Here is a 17,902-nt window from a genome sequence, read left to right as displayed (position 1 = left end):
GTGGCCGACGGCTTTGGCTGCTGCAGCCAGAAAGAAGCAGTGAAGGAAACAGTGCGGCAGTTTGAGGACGCTCTCCTGCCAACAGTTTGTGTTTCTGCTCGTTAATCGGATATTTAATCCCGCACGCAGCCGAGCCGGTAAGTAGAGTTTATTTACGGTAAACCTTAATTTAGGTGACGCCGTATTAAGATGTTTTTTGTCGGCTGTTTAGAGCTAATTTCTGCGGATTTTGTTAGTGTTTATAGTGCTGAGTGTAAGTTGGGAAACGGAAGCGTTGGTTTGGTTTCAGTGAAGAAGACAGTTCACAGATAAAACTTGTAACTGACGTCTAACGTCAGACGCAGAGGACATTAACTAAGACAGCACGGGGGGTATAAATGCGCTGAAGTGTTCAATGTTGTACTGACAGGACATATTAAGATGTGTAGGTGGTTTCTTGAGTGTGGCAGGCGGGTCAGAGCGCAGAAACGCTGCTGCCTCTATTACGTAACTTATTGAGGAAAACGATGCGTTTTCCTACAACCCCGTGCCTCTGTGTGTGTGACAGGAGTGTAAACATACACAGTGTCCTGCTATGACACCGCTGGGCGTGCTTACAGCAGTGATGCTGCGGCTCATGCACGCATCAACATGGCCATTTGTTCTCGCGTTACTGCGTGTGGATGCTGGCACATGTGGTCCGCGCACTTTACTGCAGTTTTTTTTCTGCTGGTTTTGAGTTTCAAGGTCAGCTGGACATCGATTTCTGAAGAGCTGATGATGCTCTAGAGGAGGAGGAGGAGGAGGTGGTGGTGGTGGTGGTCGTGGAGGGTGACCTGCCAGGAAATAAGGCCTTCAATGCGAGTGTGTATGAATGGATTTAAATTAGCTTCAATGCTGGTGCCAGATGATGAGCAAATAAGTCTTCCAGCTGGCTTTTGCATCTTTGATTTCAGGCATGTAAAGAGACCCCTAAAAGTTTAGTCTGGTTTATTAAACAGTATATATATATATAAACAAATTACAGTATATAGGTTATAATCACACATTTGTGTGGAACAGGTGTTACATTTAGGCAGTTTGAGTGTGTTTTACTTTGCTTTGGTGAAAGTATTACATCCTTCAGGTCTGTCTTAATTCTTCATGTTGTAGTGTCAATAAGGTGCTGGGAACACTCCTTAGAGATTTTGGTCAACGTTACATGATAACATTGCAGAGTTGCAGCACATTTATCGGCTCCACATCTATCAGAAGATGGTGCACTGTCCAGGGACCATGTCAAGGAATGGACATGGTCAGTAAATATACTCAGGTAGGCTGTGGTGTTTAAACGATGCTCAGTTGGTACTAAGGGGCCTAAAGTGTGTCAAGAAAATATCCCCTATACCATGACACCATCAGCAGCAGTCTGAACTGTTGATATGAAGCCATACAGATCCATGCTTTCATGTTGTTTACATCAAATTCTGACTCATCTTTCTAATCTTCTATTGTCCAGTTTTAGCGAGCCTGTGTGAACCATGGCCTCAGCTTCCTGTTGTTATCTGACCGGAGTGGCATACAGTGTGGTCTTCTACTGTTGAGATGCTCTTCTGCATACATTGATTGTAAAAAGTGCATATTTGAGTTACTGTTGCCTTCCTTTCAGGTCAAAGCAGTCTGGCCATTCCCTTGTTGGCCATTCTCTGTAAACCCTGATGATTGTGTGGGAAAATCCCAGCACATCAGCAGTTTCTGATTTACCCAGACAAGCTGCCATGCCACATTCAGTGTCACTTAAATCACCTTTCTTCCACATCCTGATGTGCAGTTGCCATGTGATTGGCTGGTTAAAATTTGTGTGTTAACGAGCAGTTGAACAGCTGTATCCGTCTGGTGAAGTGTTCGCTGAGTTTATATGTAATATTTTAGAAGTCAGGGAGGCTTTGAAACAGTGATTTTTTTTTTAATGATTTCTTACAGTTTTTTGTTTACATCTTTGCCTGTGCAGCAGTTAAACCGAGTAATGGAGACAGTAACTAACAGAAAAAGAGGGAATTCTGATTATGACTCAGGATTGGCCACATTTGAGGGTTAACTTCCTCTAAATAAATCCAGTTTATGAGAAAGAAGAGCGGCAAATACACTTGCTTGCTGTTGATCGTTAATTACCTTCGAGTGAAGAGGCTTCGCATGTCAAGTTAAATAAATTTAGTCTCTGAATTTAGAAAGATGGCGTATTGATTCTGTCTGTATTGACAGATTGATGTGATTTGAAGCCATCTGGTCACTGCCCTCCTCTGTCTGTTATATTTGTGTGTGCGCGTGGTGACTCATCAAACTCTCCCACTCAGTGCCGAGCTGGGGGTCAGGCGGCAGCACGTTGATTCATCTTCATCCGCGTCTCCCTCTGCGCTCTCGTCATGTATACAGCGAGCACGTGTGCGGCGGTGGTCGTGGCAGATGTTCTCTGTTGTCTCATTACCCGTCTGTTTTAATACATGCAGGAGGAGAAGTATGTAGCTTACATAATGAGGAGGAGGAGGCCGGTTGGTAATGAGCTGTGTCATCCTCTTCATCAAAATACATCGCTCCATAAACCCTCGATGTTATCAGGTCATGTTAAACACAAAGATGGAAAGACAGTGGAGATGAGCTAGTAGATCCGCTGCCATCAGCATTTTGCTGGGATTCAGGACATAAGCAAAACTGAATAAAACCAAAGAGAAACGTTTCATCACATCTGCTAGTTCTGGTTTCATTTATTGAGATCAGCGACTAATGAGAAGTTACTACACCAATAACTAGACTGTGGGTATCTGCTGATACCAAGCACTGGTCTGATACAAGTGTAAAACTAATTTAAAGTTAAATTAATAATATCTACTTTGAGCAAAGTCTTGAGCCACCTCTCACTTCTTTATATTTTGCTTCCATGGAGCCAGACCTTTCTTTCATTTTTTAAGTGCTCTTGAACAATAGTTCTCCAGGCTTTCTGAAGGTTTTCAAAAGTTCTTTTTCCTTTTTTTTGTTAACCCATGTAACACTGACATATGAATCACTTGAGCACAAAAGGCTCCTTACTCAAGGGATGAACCAGTGTTGTGTCTGCACACAACAGACAGCTCAGCAAAGAATCAATTTTAAAATGTATCTTTAGGCACTTTTTTACTATCATCCTGCCACAGAAACACAACATTTGTTTCCATTTCTTTAGTTGAATCTATGAAAATTGCCAAAGATAAGTCCATGGAAAATTCCAAAAAACAAAATAGTATTTATTTTCACAAACATGTTGATTCCCAAAGAGATGTTACTTGAAATTTTTTGCATATCTCAGCATGGTGTGCAGTTTGTCCTTTTAAAAATCAGAGGAAATTGGACAATCGGAGGTCAAAGAAGTGGCAAGCCTAAAAAGAGAACTGTCTACAAGAGATGAACTGTATTTGAAAGTCACGTCTTTAACAGTGAGAAAAAAAAATCCAGCAATCCTGCTTTCAGCCAGTGGTGTCGGAGGTCTGTGTCTAAATTAATGAATTATGAACACAGTAAAGTACCATCATCTGGAAAGCACCTGATTGGCAGTGGCTTCATGTTCCAGCATGACAATGACAAACAAAATAAAGAAATGAGCGGTGACTCGAGACTTTTATACAGTACTGTGTAACGAGACGTTATCTCACAGAGGCACCAACAAATATTCTAAAGGTAATTTAAGGTTACATTTCAGTTTCCCGCAAAGATGTCTTCATGTCTGTTGCAGTTCCAACTGATCAACAGAAACTGAAAGACATGTAAAGCTTTCTTGCAGTAGAGTATACAAACCAAATGTTATTCACATTTAAATACCATGCATGCATGCATGCATACCATGCTTATGTGGCAATTGTACTGACCTTTAATCTCTGATATACAGTTGAACAGGTCTACCTGAAAGTCTGGTGAGTGTAATTTTAACCTGATACGTATCTTATTTTTACCATATCTTACTTCTGTTCAGGAAAAGAAAAGGAAATAATTTTAATTCCAGATTTGCAAGAGTTATTTAGTTTCTTCTACAAATATCTTTTGTGAACAGTTCTTTTTAAACCACAAAGAAAAGTTCTGGTAAGAAATTAACCATATTGTAGTAGACTTAGAGTTTAGATAAAGTCCTTACACGGTAGTGTCTTGCCCAAGGATACTTTAGCATGCAGACTGGCACCAGTCATCAGTTTAGCAGATGACCTGTTCTACCGCCTAGCTACAGCTACCCGAGCAAACTTAATAAATAGAATAGAATAGAATAAATAAATAGTTAGTAAAATACAAGGAGACCAGTTCAGATTGATTAAGAGGAATTTGAAAAGTTCTGCTTCAAGCTAGTGTAAAATTGTAATGACGAGTTGGCTATAAAATAGTTTAGATGCTTTGATTTGACCATGTCTGCACTGGTTTTTCAGATGGAAACTGAAAACGAGTGTCACTTGAAACCGGTTCCAAATTTTTCCAAAGAATGAGACTTTTATGTGCTTTTATCAGCTTTATTAATCCATGCAGGTTCTGGCTCATTATATTTTCTGTAACTTATTTCAGTTGAGGTGAAGCCAACAGCAACATGCTGAAACATGAATGAAAACGATCGTCATGCAAATATTTTTTCACCTCCTCCATTTTAAATGTGGGAGAAGGATTTCAGATAATAAAGCAGTTGTATCAACACTGAAAATGTGCGTGGGTATACTTGTTTCCTCATGTAAAACCAGGTTAAGAATCAATAAAGGGACTCGATAAAGAAACACATCAGTAAGCCAATTCGATAATGACTTTGCTATCAATAAAGCCTCTGTCAAATAGAGTAGGAAAAATGTATTCCCGCCACTACAGCTATTATAATATGCAGTTTTGAATGTCCGAATTTGTTGCTTAGTTCTCTGTGATCTAAGTCTTCACCATTGCTTACCCCAGTGGTGTCCAAACCCAGGCATCAAGGGCCGGTGTCCTGCAGGTTCTAGATGTGTCCTTGATCTATCACAGCTGATTTAAATGGCTAAATTATTTCCTCAACATGTCTTGAAGTTCTGCAGAGGCCTGGTAATGAAGTAATCATTTGATTCAGGTGTGTAGACCACTATTATCCTTCTATCAGAACACAAAATATTGATTTATTTGATTGTTCTCTTGAGTCTCTTTCAGGGAACAAAGAAAAATAATCCTTTGAACTTGCGCACCAAAAACATTTTCTCCAAATTAAGTAAGTAAAGTAAGTTTGGAGTTTCTTTTCAGATCCTTTCTAGCTTCTGTCCCTTTAAAAGCCATCTGTTTTCTCATTGGCTGCCCCTCATAAACAGATGGCTTGAATTGCAGGTGGGTGGAGCCAAGATGTCAGCTCTCAGTGACATCAAACAGAGCCTAATGTAAGAAAAGAAAGCATTTGACACTGAGCGCAGAGCAGTCTGAAGCCTGGGGAATGACTGACCTTTACACGTGGTGATCTCATTATGCTTTTAATATGAGAATCCACCATTGTAACCACACAGGCTTATATTTGACACCATTTTGGAGAGGTGCAGTTTGGGTATGATGGGACACCTCTTGAGGAGATGTTGTTGCTTTTTCTGGCAGAGAAGGTATTAACTGGCTCAGATATTTGGGAAGCAGCGAGCTGGAGACAAATGTTTGCAGACAGGCAGGGAAAATAGGAGGATGCAAACCTTGAGGAATGATATACTGATTTCTCCCTGCAAGACAAATAAGAAATTTATTTAGAATTTCTTTTAAATTTTGATTTGCCCTACTGCTTGTCAGTGCGGTCTAGTCTTTGTGAACTATGTTTGCAGATGACATCGTTATCCATAGTGGGTGTGTAAAGGAGGAGGAGGAGGAGAGTCCAGAGTCGCAATGAGGGTGCTACACCAGAAGCCTCCTTCTGATCGCTTTAGTTGCTAGCAACCAGTTGGCGTGATGAGTCCTTCCTTTCACTGAATGTTTAAGAAACTAAAGCCCTGAGTGTTGATTTTAGAAAGTTCTCTTTTCTTGCTCATCACCCACTTTTATTAAAACTGCTGATATTGGGATTGTGGAGAGTTATAAGTAAGTAGGTAAAATGTATTTATATAGTGCTTTTCACAGCTAAAAATCACAAAGTGCTTTACAACACAAGAAATGGAAATATAAAACAATGTAAAACAATAAAAACAACATAAGAGGAAATTAATCAAATGCTTTTCTAAATAAAAATTTCTTCAGCTGTTTTTTAAAAGGATCAATGGAGTCCGTGCAGCATAGAGACAGTGGAAGAGAATACCACAACTGTGGTGCCACTGCCTGAAAGGCCCGATCACCACGAGTTCTAAAACGAGTGCACGGTACCACCAGCAGTCTCTGATCTAATGACTTTAAAGCTCGAGAAGATGAATTTGGTTTCAGCAGGTCAGATAAATATTGGGGAGCTTGACCATGTAGGGCCCTAAAGGTTAGAACTTAAATTTTAAAATGAAACCTAAAACTTACAGGCAACCAGTGAAGGGAGGCTAAAACTGGAGTAATACGAGATCTTCTCTTGGTGCCTGTTAAGAGACGTGCTGCAGCATTCTGCACAGTCTGAAGATGATTTAAGGCTGATTTGTTGACCATTACAGTAGTCTAAATGGGAGGAAATAAAAGCATGAATAATCGTCTCAAGGTCAGGCTTTGACACCATTAGTCTGAGTTTTGAAATATTCCTTAAATGATAAAAACAGTTTCGGACCAGCTGCTTAGAATGCTGCTCGAGCGACATCGAGCTGTCAAATATGACACCGAGGTTTCTGAGGCTCGATTTTACATAAGGGTCTAAGAAGCTGATATGCTGCCTAATTTCTGAGGCCATGTTGTCTGGAGCAATAATTAGAGTTTCTGTTTTATCAGAGTTTAGTTGGAGGAAATTGTCATTTAACCATTGGTTGATTTCTGTCTGTTGCTCTTATTGTAATTATAACTTTAATATTATTGTTTTGTTTACTCTTATTGTTGCCTGCTCCTAAACTAATTTCCCCTTGTGGGACAATAAAGAATTTTAAATTCAATTGAAATTGAAATTCTGCAGCACGGTGGCACGGTGGTTAGCACTCTTGCCGCACAGCAAGAAGGTCCTGAGTTCAATTCCACCATCAGGCCGGGGTCTTTCTGTGTGGAGTTTGCATGTTCTCCCCGTGTTTGCGTGGGTTCTCTCCGGGTACTCCGGCTTCCTCCCACCGTCCAAAGACATGCAGCTTGTGGGGATAGGTTAATTGGATAATCCAAATTGCCACTAGGTGTGAATGTGCGAGTGAATGTGAGTGTGAATGGTTGTCTGTAGGGCTGCTCAATTAATCGAATTTTAATCACGATTACGATCTGGGCTTTCAACGATCATTAAAAATGACTGAGCCGATTATTAGCCCCTCCCTAATTTATCCGCGACACCTTAAAGGCCGGTCCGTGAAAATATTGTCGGGCATAAACCGGTCCGTGGCGCAAAAAAGGTTGGAGACCGCTGATTAAGAGGACCCGAGGGAAGCTCGGAAAGCTAAGCAGAAGTTATTTGGAGAGTGACTGCCGTTGGTTGAAAAGAGAGTTTAAAAAAAACAAACTTCAGTGGTGTTGCACACTATTTTATATTATTTTTTTAAAGTCATTGTTAACCCTTTAAAGCCGGTGGACTTGGTTCTATAGTAGGTCTTAACGGGTTAAATAAATATCGTCAAATAATCGTGATCTCAATTTCAGTGAAAAATAATCGTGATTATCATTTTTGCCATAATCGGTTTGGCTGAGATGAAAGTTATAGTTTTTACAATTTCAATTTCAGTGAAAATAATCGTGATTATCATTTTTGCCATAATCGAGCAGCCCTAGTTGTCTGTCCCTATGTGTTAGCCCTGCGACAGACTGGCGACCTGTCCAGGGTGTACCCTGCCTCTCTCCCTATGACAGCTGGGATAGGCTCCAGCGCCCCCCGCGACCCTGAAAAGGATAAGCGGAAGCGAATGGATGGATGGATGGATGAAATTGAAATTGATTGCTGCTAGGCCTGCCACAAATGATTATTTTGATAGTCGACTAGTCACCGATTATTTTTGCGATTAGTCGACTAATCAGATTCTGCATCCATTGGGAGTAAAACGTACAGCTTATTGCACCAGCATGCATCTGCTCTTATATAACTATCATTAGCTCACAGCTTTAAGTGTTTAAGGTATGTGCTAACTAAAAATAAAGACAAGATGATAGTTTATTAAATTTTAATGAAATTTGCAGATTGTTTCGGTGAAGTTTAATAAACTCCTTGCTATCTAAAATATAACGGGACATCGGAGTATATTCTTGAGCATCTCACACTCCTGATGATCAGTTGTCTGCTTGACGTTTATTCAGCTGTGTAAAAACTATAACTTTCATCTCAGCCAAACCGATTTACTCAGGAACAAATAAAATACTGAAACGGGCTCTAGTGAGCCTTGAACCCCGGCTATCGAGCTAGTGGGTAACAGACGTCTCCGAAAACGTCGGAACGCTTTTGAAAATATGTGGTGTCTTGATAAACTGAGCAGATATTTGAAGTTTACACAGTTACATTCTTGCCCGAAAATATGTTAAACGTTTATTTTGTGACCCAGAAAGAATAATAAGAGTAATATTAAAACTAACTAGCTGCCGCCATTGTTGGAAACTGAGCTGGGCCGCGCTGTGAATTCTGGAATAGGTTGGGCCACGAAGTATACACCCGACGCATCCTTCAAATCTAGAAAAATGAAGGACGCATTTGTCAGCCCCATTTTTCGGAGTCTTCGAATTTGCACAGTCTTTGTCGTGTCGCTGTAACGTAATCGGCCTACAAATACGAGCACAGGAGGATGCGGTTCCTGAATTTGGACACAGCTACGATACCGGACACTGCTTCTTCTTCTTCAGGGTTTAACGGCAGCTGGCATCCTTGTGCATGCAGTGCTGCCATCTTCTGTTTCAGTCCGTTATTACACAATTAAATCCTACTACTTATTTCTGCGTCTTTCAGGATCTTACAAAGCTTCAAATGACGCGTCGACTATTAAATTAGTCGTTGACGATTTTAATAGTCGACATAATCGTGACTAGTCGACTAATTGTGGCAGCCCTAATTGCTGCTGTCACTCTTAGTTTGTATGAAAGATGCAGACTTGTCTGCAAACACTCAACTACTTGCAGAGGAGAACTCAAACTGGTGTAAACTGGAGATGGGGCCTCAGTGCTGCATTTAACACATTAAAAGGGCCCTGATGTTGGAAGGTGAATGTTCTTCATTTCTGGTTTGTGTTGCACTTGTTGCAGTTGACAAATGTTTGCAGACAAGTTGGCGTCTACCATGCAAACTATGGCTAACTGCAGCAGTCTGCTAGCAACCAATTTCAAGGATGTTTTTGTGCAGCACCCACTTTACCTCACATCCAATTTCAACCATTGACTGCCAGGAACCCCAGGGAGCCCCTTGCCAAACGGTAATACACATTTTTCCTTAGCAACTAGTAGTTGCCTGGTGGTTGCTGACTGGGCCGTACTCTTTTGTGACCGGGGCCTAACAACACTTCTTAGATGAGGATGATGAATTTGTGAAGTGTACTGTTGCTGTCTGCTTGTGTCTTGTTTGTAAATGATTTGAAAGAAAATCAAATGTGCAGTGATATGTAGAGGGAAAGGAAGAATTCTAGCGAGGAAGGAGGTAGGATAATATAAGCAATGCTGTGTTTTTGGTATATACAGTTGTCCATATGTGTCTGCGGGGAAGTGAAATCTTAGTCTTAAAGGGTGACGATGACCTTTATTTAAAAGGCATTGAGGTGAGTAACCAGTCAGGATGTTGGCATATCTTACTTTATTGGCTTCTTTACTACCCCCTTCCTCCAACACCCAGCCTATTGATATTATTTTTGCCTACAGCAGCCTTAGTGCTCCGTGTTGCCGCCTTCATCATGGTGACATTTTTTTGTGTCATTGTGATGATTCATTATTAGTGACTTACTTCTCCTTCGCACCAGATAAGGTCACGTAGAACTGTTTATTAGCGGTTTTTCTTTCCACCCTTATGAGCAAAATAAATTTTTCCTGCACATGCAAGCACTGAAGCAGTTCACTTTTCACACGACTCAAGGGACAAGACGGTGAAATAAAGCCAGCAGTCTGAGTATCAGTTTTCACAATTAGAGCCGTGGAAAGTTTTATTTTCTAGTAATTGTAAGTCAGCTTCACCACATAGAGATTTTATGTTAGATAACTGTTGCTTTCATGGCTGAAGTGTGACTGGTAGTTTTACTGTGTCATTACTAGGGGTGCAACGATATTCGTATCGATATTGAACCGTTCGATACAGTGCTTTCGGTTCGGTACGCATATGTATCGAACAATACAACATTTGTAATTTATTTTATCAACTTTCCTTCTGACGATGCTGTCTGTGTGGAGCGCTCAGTGGATCTGCGCTCGACAGTGCAGCCTAGGCGGAGTAGTCGAACGCAGATTCACTGAGCGCTCCACACAGACAGCATAGTCAGAAGGAAGAGCGCAGGGCAAGCTAGCGTGACAGAAGTTAAGCTCTCCTTGCAACATGGCAAATTGAACCTCCCCCACCCTCATTCAGATCTGGCGTTTGGAATTATTTTGGTTTTCATGTGACGTATGACCCTGAAGGTAAGCGCTCATGGACTAAAGTAAAACAGTATGTTGGATGTGCCGTGCAATGCTCAATTACATGGGTGGGAGCTAGCGTGTTAGCGCAGTTAGCTTGTTAACGTGTTGGCTGTCTAGCCCCATGCACGGGGCTATCAGGGGTAGCTCGTTAACGGAGATTTGCCGTGTTGTGGCGTTAAGGTCATTTTAACGAGGTTAACCTGAAAGCACTAGTGGGAACACAACGAATATGACTGCACATTTACACCAATATCATCCTAGTGCAAAGACAAAAACAACAAGCATGCATGCTACAAATTTTACCCGAGTCATTTAGAGAGCCGTTAGCACAGGATTCGCCTTATGGGGACCTGATATGTTTAATATGCTGCTGAGAATATAGCCCAGAAGAAGCGGATAGTATAGCTTTTATTTTGGAAAGAGACATTTCTCTGTAATAAACTCTCTTTTCCAAAGATGAGTGATTCCTCAATAAGATACAGGGCTCGCAAAATCACTAGCCCGACGTCCCGGGGCTAGCGATTTTTCCAGTCGGGCTACCAAAATCTATCTCTGCCCTGCCCGTCGGCCTATCGTAGGAAGGAAAAATATATGTCAATGCTTTTGCATTCTTTCGGAAATGTAGCTGGGTAATTATGTCATTGGCATCGGTGAGCCACTGTCAATATGTGACATATTGAAATCGCGTTTGAATTTGCGCTTGTTTTTTGCTTTCACTTTGCAATCGTGCGAACTGTGTATAGAGAGCGACAGCACTGATCTGTGAGTGATGATAATTTGTGCACCAATTCCTCTGACATTGTCTTATTAATCGTTAGCTTACTACGCAAACATGACAAGTGAAATCTCCCGCAGCTTAAACATGTGAGAGGTTGATCGCGCAGAGAATCGCTGAGCTTATGTGAGTGCGCGTGTAAAAGCAGCAGGATTTATTTCAGTTCTGCTGAGCCAAATAAGACAGGTCAGGGTGAAGAAGTGACAGCCAAAGAAAAGCTTACCACAAAACGGAGAAGTTATGACAAATCAGACTATAAGGCAAAAAGAAAGTGCAACTTTATGGTTTCATGGACAAAAGAATTTCTGTGGCTGCGATATGATGAGCTAAATAACCAGGGCTGCACATAAGTGGTCCACAGGTGCGCATTCACTGTCAAAATAAAAAACACGCACAAGGGTTAGGGTTAAATTTAAAAACTGTACTTTTGAGTTAAAATATATATTTATAATTTTAATAAATGACAAATTAAAAAGGCATGAACATTTTATTTTGTATCGAAAAAATATCGAACCGTGACACCAAAGTATCGAACCGAACCGTGAATTTTGTGTATTGTTGCACCCCTAGTCATTACAAACATACTTAGTAAGTAGATAAAGGGTCGTGATTGAGAAAAGGATGAAGAATAGTTAGCAAAAAACAAAAGGTGGTTTCAAAACTCCCTGATGTTTGTGCCCACATGATGAATTTAACCCCTGGAGGGTCCTATAAAAATGCATACACTATTGGGCTTAGAGCCACAAATCGACCTAAGACCCTCCAGGGGTTAATGGCAGTTCAGTCTCTGAATTCATGTTAAAATCTTATTTTAAGCCACAATTAGAGCACAAGCCAACTTAAAAAGACTGAGTTTTGACAACTTTTAAGGACAAAGAAAAAACATGGATTTGCTGCTTTTTAGTAATGACAAATGCCACCATCCTGGTGTTGTAGTGCTGTCAAATGTGCCAAATATCACATTTGATTTTGTGTATTGTATTTTTTAGATGGGTTTTTAAAAGACAGAATTGATCTTGAGTCTCACTTTGTGAACAAAGCACAGCAGAATGGCCCTTAATAGATTTGTTGACCTGTCCCTTTCCCCAAAGAGCCAGTCTACAGCAGAATTTGGGAATGGTGTATCGAATGCCAACTTAATATAAAATAGTTCACAGTATGTAAAATCTCACCACTAGATCTCAGTTGATTGGAGATTGCAGTCGACTGAGTTGTTTTCTTTCCACTCCGAGTTTAAGTTCATAATCTATGGTGGTCAGTGTAGGACTAACAACTCTGGCTGCCGCAGCTTACCATGTGAGTTCACATCTATGTACTTCGGAGGAGGCTGTAAAACTTTGTGGAAGGAGTCTAATACAAGTTTATGGATAGATATAATGAGAAAGAGACGATGATGATAATATACAAGTACAAATTTAAATGGTCATATATAGTTGGAAGGAGCTACTTGTTTCTTTCCAGAGAACCTTAAAAAGAGACTGGATGGGTCACGTGCAGGACATGCTTAAAAAGTCAAATTTGTTTTGATGTCTTTGTCACAATTTATAAAAGTCATGGCTGCCTGCTGACGCCTTTCAACAGGCATTACCACAGTGGCTGCAGATTGGCAGGTGTTAGATACACACCCAGTGTTTGTAGTATTTTGCAGCATTGCTGTATTAAACAATAGTTAGGTCATTTCCTTTTGAAGCGGCGGAGCTTGCAGATGTTTTAAGAGCCCTGTGTTGTGTTTGTTGGCTTAAGGCTTCTGTTCTTCATCAGCAAGTCTTCAGTGATTACTTCCTTTATGGTGCAGGAACCAGTGCTTACAGTTTCCATCAAAGAGAGACTCGCAAGTTGACACTGCCAGCTCGCTTCTGCTTTCATTGTCTTCTAGTCTTCCAAAGCTGAAGACACTTCTTTTCTGCATCTTTTTGTGTTGCAGCATAATCCTGAGCAGAAAAGACCTCCGCGGCTTCACTGGTTCACGTTTGAAAGCCCTACAGTATTCAGTAACCCTTTGTGTGTTTATTTAATGTCCGGAACTGTACTCGTCTTACGTTTATGCTGGAAAAGCCATCATCAGGTATTGTTTGAATCGTGGCTGTTAAGGAAATATCCCTGACAAGTCAGTATCCAATGTGTCTAAACAGAGGTTTTCACCTGTCAACATGTGACTGCCAACTTTCTCTTCACTGGTGAACTGAGTGGTTTGTGTGCTGTTTTACTTCTGTGGTTGTTTCATTTCATTAAAGAGCTGTGTGATGGTTGGTTTAAACAAGTCAGGCTTCACTATATTTAATCCTATGTCTACAAACCCAACCTTTATGTTCTAAAAAGGTCTAAAAGACCTTCAGGAGATATTTGTTAGTCAGAATCTGAAGTGTAGGAAGACTAGTATATCAGCTCTTAAGTGTCATCAGGGGGCCAGACTTAGAGCTGCTGCTGCTGTGGGCCAGATTGTTTAAAGACACTTCCTGAAACAGCAGAAGGAAGTGGGTGCTGGCTCAAGCCAGAAGCAGTTTCACACTACAAAACACAGAGTGAGGCTTTGACTCTCCTTTCATACTCAACATCCCTCTCTGTCAGCTCATATATTCCAGGACGTTTTCAGCAAATATCAGAAACGTGATTAACAGATGTACACGTCAGCTTGTTGTTGTTGTCTGGGTTTCTTTGGCTCGTAGGGCTGAGGAGAAGTCGTGGCATTTGCAGCTTTTTCGAGCCAGAGTTGAGCTCGATTGAAGTGAGAAATGGATGGTGAGGGTGATGAGGCTGAGAGGGAGGGGGAGAAAGTGGGTGTACTCTGAGGTCGTGGGCAATGCTCATTTTCATGTGAAAGGGCTACAGCTGCTCTGTCGCTCTGAAGAAATTATTCATGCTTTATTCTAATGCCGATCCCAGAGGACACACGGACACACACACACACACACACACACACACACACACACACACACACAGAGGGGTAACTGTTATCGGCTCATGGGTGCAAATGTTGACAACTGATCTGCTGCTACTGCTGCTGCTGCGTCATTTTTATTTTCCAGCTTTGCTTCAGTGGTTGAAAATGAACAGCAAGAGCAACTGCTAACCCAACCCTGACTGTGGGTTCATTTAAGAGTTCCGTATGTGAGAGGGACACATCGCAGATCAGCTCTAAAACCCTGACCTTCTGCTGCCATTTTTCAGATTGTAATATGTGCCTGGAACATCGTCCTCACTGACCCCAGATCAGATTACTTCCTCTTTCCTGTTTTCCCATCAGCAGACTGTGAGTAGGCAACAAATATCAGAGAGACCACAGACCTAAACCACTAGAACCAACGAGCATGGCACCTGTGGCTTGAACTATAAAGCAGGATATATATATCCAGGATATGTTCCTACTTTCTGGTTTCACTTTAGGGCTTTATACAGTGAGCAAAATACAAAACACAAAAATCTGCTGTAAAAAATGCACATAAATTGACAAGAAGAGGAAGAAACTGAGATGCTGGGTTCATCCGATTCTCACAAGCAAGGAAGAGTTTGTTTTGATCCTGGACCCGCTTTCCTACATATTTAATTAACCGAATTTCCCAGAGGAACCCACCCGAGGGATTAATAAAGTTTTATCTTATCTTAATTTCACGTTCTAGCTCTGTGTTTCACGTAAAATAGTTTCATTTTACTGAAAAATATTTTTAGCGCACTAAATATTCGCATATAAAAGACTTTACTGTGACACTGGAATTCAGCAGGGGTGTGCGGCTCTATCAACAATCGTTTAGTATCGATACTATGTCGGTATTGGTATCGATACTTGTGTGGTAAGTTCGATATTTTGTCTTTGTCTTAATTTTCGTGTGTAAATTGATAATGATTCATCTCATAAATCATGACACACTACATAAGTTGCCTTTGTTTGTGGAAAGTATCGGTACTGGTATTGGTAACGGCAGTATTGACCCTGTATTTACTTGGTAGCAGATAGAAAATTTGCAGTGTCGCACAGCAGTGTAGGTTAAGGTGTTGCACAAACGTGGTTATCAGCTTCACAGGTCAGCCAGGGTTTTGTAAGTTTAGCTACGAGAGGTGGTGGTGGCACAGAAAGGTTTGGAGAGGTTAAAAACACTTAAATACAAGGCGACACAGCTGCTGCAGTGCTGCGCGAGTGCTTGTTCAGTAGTGTAGGATTTTATATTAAAAGTAAATCGTGAAAGAAAACCTGAACAGCATTTTATTGTTAATAGCAAATTATACAAAAACATTATATCCAGACATTCAGCACGAGCCAAATGTAAGCTCAAACGTATCCTAGGTGGTCTTTTTTCCTGGGATTTTAAGACCTAAGTTTAGCTCCACCTTATCTTGGCTTGAGCTTTTTAACAGTCCGGTTAAACCCTGCTTTTCCACCATTTAATTCACAGTTTCCTCTTTCTGTGCTGCTATCAAGTGCTGGGTGGAGTCTTTTGTTTACTTTTCAACAGCTGCTAATATTTCCTGTATGCGTGCCTTCATCGCCTCAATGGCCTTTTTTTGTTGTTGTTGTTGCCTCCAGCTGTGAAACAAGTTTGTTACGGTCATCATCAGATTGCTTTCAGTTGCTCTTTAAAAGCTTTGTTGAAACAGCTTTCTTTTTAGTTACTAGATAGCAGACATGGGAATAACCAGACACCCATGCTAGGAGAGTATCACAATACTCAATACAATATTATCATGTTGTCATATATTGTCAAAGTTAAACGTTGTCAATACTGTTTCATGTGTCCACACTAACACTGTCATTCAAACCTGCCATACATGTTACCAAAAGATGGACTCAGTCTGCAATTAAATGTGATCAAGCCGTTGGTTATAAGCCGTCTGTTACTGATAATACAGCAATTAGCTATGATTAATCATCGAAGCTAAGCGTGTCCAGGGTTTTTCAGTTGAGCTGATTTAATGTAAGCATGAGTTGAGCCCTCCTTTTTTTCATAGCATGCCCAGAACATTTTAATTTATTTAATAAAATATTGGTATTTGGTGTCCCTGTATCGATACGCTGATGCCCAGCAGCGTTATTGTATCCATGACAAATACCTAAAAATGTATACTGGTGTTATGGTGGTGAGCATAGGACATGACCTTAAAGTGATCTGCCATCATAATCCACAAAACCCACAGCACAGGCCTCGGGTAGTGTGCATTTTAATTCCTTCATTTATTCATATTCATAATAATTTCCCACATATGGTTTTATATACAAAGTCATGTCTCAGGGCTGCACCAACATGGCCAGAATCAGGACCGCTTCTGTCAGTATTTTATTCTTGAATATTTAACGTGAACAAGCTTTTAGAGTTCTTTAAATTTAAATAGGATGCAAATGGAAAAATTAGGGGTGGTGTTCCCTTTTGTTATGTTTGCTTGAGCTGAACTAAACTGCTTTTAAGAAAAGGTGAAAATGCACCTCTGTAAAAGAAAAGGTGCGCTTGATTTACAACACAAGACAACTATAATCACTGAAAGTGAAATGAAATTAAAATCCAATGAATCAATCAGACATATTGTGTCCTCATGTGTCTTATTTTGTCTGAGTAGCTGTGAAACCCCAAAAGATTGTAGCTGGCAGTGATGTACAATTACATTACTTATGTTTCCTCCATATCTTAGAGCTGTTTGAGGCCAGTAGATACACAACAAACACTGTGGGCTCAGAAGTAAGCTACTTGTGCAGTGAGGTTAGATATGCACATTTGATCTGCCCTCAGGAAAACAGGGTTGGAGGAGGGATTCAACTAGCTCCCATGCTTGTCGTTTCTTGCAACATATGGAGACTTTTCGTATTTGATGTCAAGAAAAATAAAGAAAAATAAAGCTCAGAAATAGTGATTGACAGCCGGGCTGTGTCTGTTTATTTTGTCCATATTTAGCCCTAAAAGAGTTGTGAAAGTATGACAGCACGCCACCCGCACAAACTGGTGGAAATATGACTCTTAATCAACCCACTGAGCCTTTTCCTGTTAATTATAACATCTGAGTGGTGCATAAAGACAAAAACAGTCCTTTATTTCTTTGTCTCGCACTCTGGTTTTTCACAAAATGAAGTCTTGCCTTCTTTGAGAGAAGTGTTTGTAACCTTCTAACTGAATGATTGCTAAAGACAGTAAGGACATTTGTGAGTATGAGTGGAGTTTATTACATGTGTGATGTGGCACAGATAGCGTGGTGTGGTCTTGTAACTCTTGATTACTGTCACTTGCTGTTTCACATTGTTGTGCTTTTGTGAACCAGCTGGGCGACAGTCGACAGAGTTTTGGCAGCCAGCGTCATGTTGTCGGTGCTTCCTCTAAAAGTATGAAGGCCGTAAAGGCCACGGCACGCCTGGGCAGCATCGTATCACGTTACACATCAGCCCGAGCTCAGCAGAGGAACTGATTTATTCATATTTGAGAAGGTTTTTGCATGTATATCACAGACAGAATAAGCTTCTCTGTGCTTAAAAACTCAGAGTGATGGATCATTGCTCTGAGGGTCAGAGATGTAAGCTAACTCCTTCCCCTG

At 40.8% G+C, this 17,902-nt stretch overlaps 1 protein-coding gene across 11 annotated transcripts in view; it reads left to right on the top strand.

Annotated features, from left to right (window-relative positions):
- Positions 1-17,902, top strand: part of inpp4ab (inositol polyphosphate-4-phosphatase type I Ab) — a 78,450-nt gene continuing 60,548 nt past the window's right edge. For 10 of the 11 annotated variants that reach the window (XM_085265979.1, XM_085265984.1, XM_085265978.1 and 7 more), the window contains exon 1: positions 1-137. The gene's annotated coding sequence lies outside the window, so the exon portion shown is untranslated. The remainder of the gene's footprint in view (positions 138-17,902) is intronic. The other variant, XM_085265976.1, reaches the window with a different exon arrangement.

This window comes from Mchenga conophoros, linkage group LG23 (assembly GCF_057382185.1).
Source record: "Mchenga conophoros isolate Kocher_MC1m ecotype Shallow Benthic linkage group LG23, M_conophoros_male_GT1.1, whole genome shotgun sequence".
Taxonomy (NCBI): domain Eukaryota; kingdom Metazoa; phylum Chordata; class Actinopteri; order Cichliformes; family Cichlidae; genus Mchenga; species Mchenga conophoros.
Note: the sequence above shows the minus strand (reverse complement) of the source record. Positions and strands in the feature narration are given on the sequence as shown.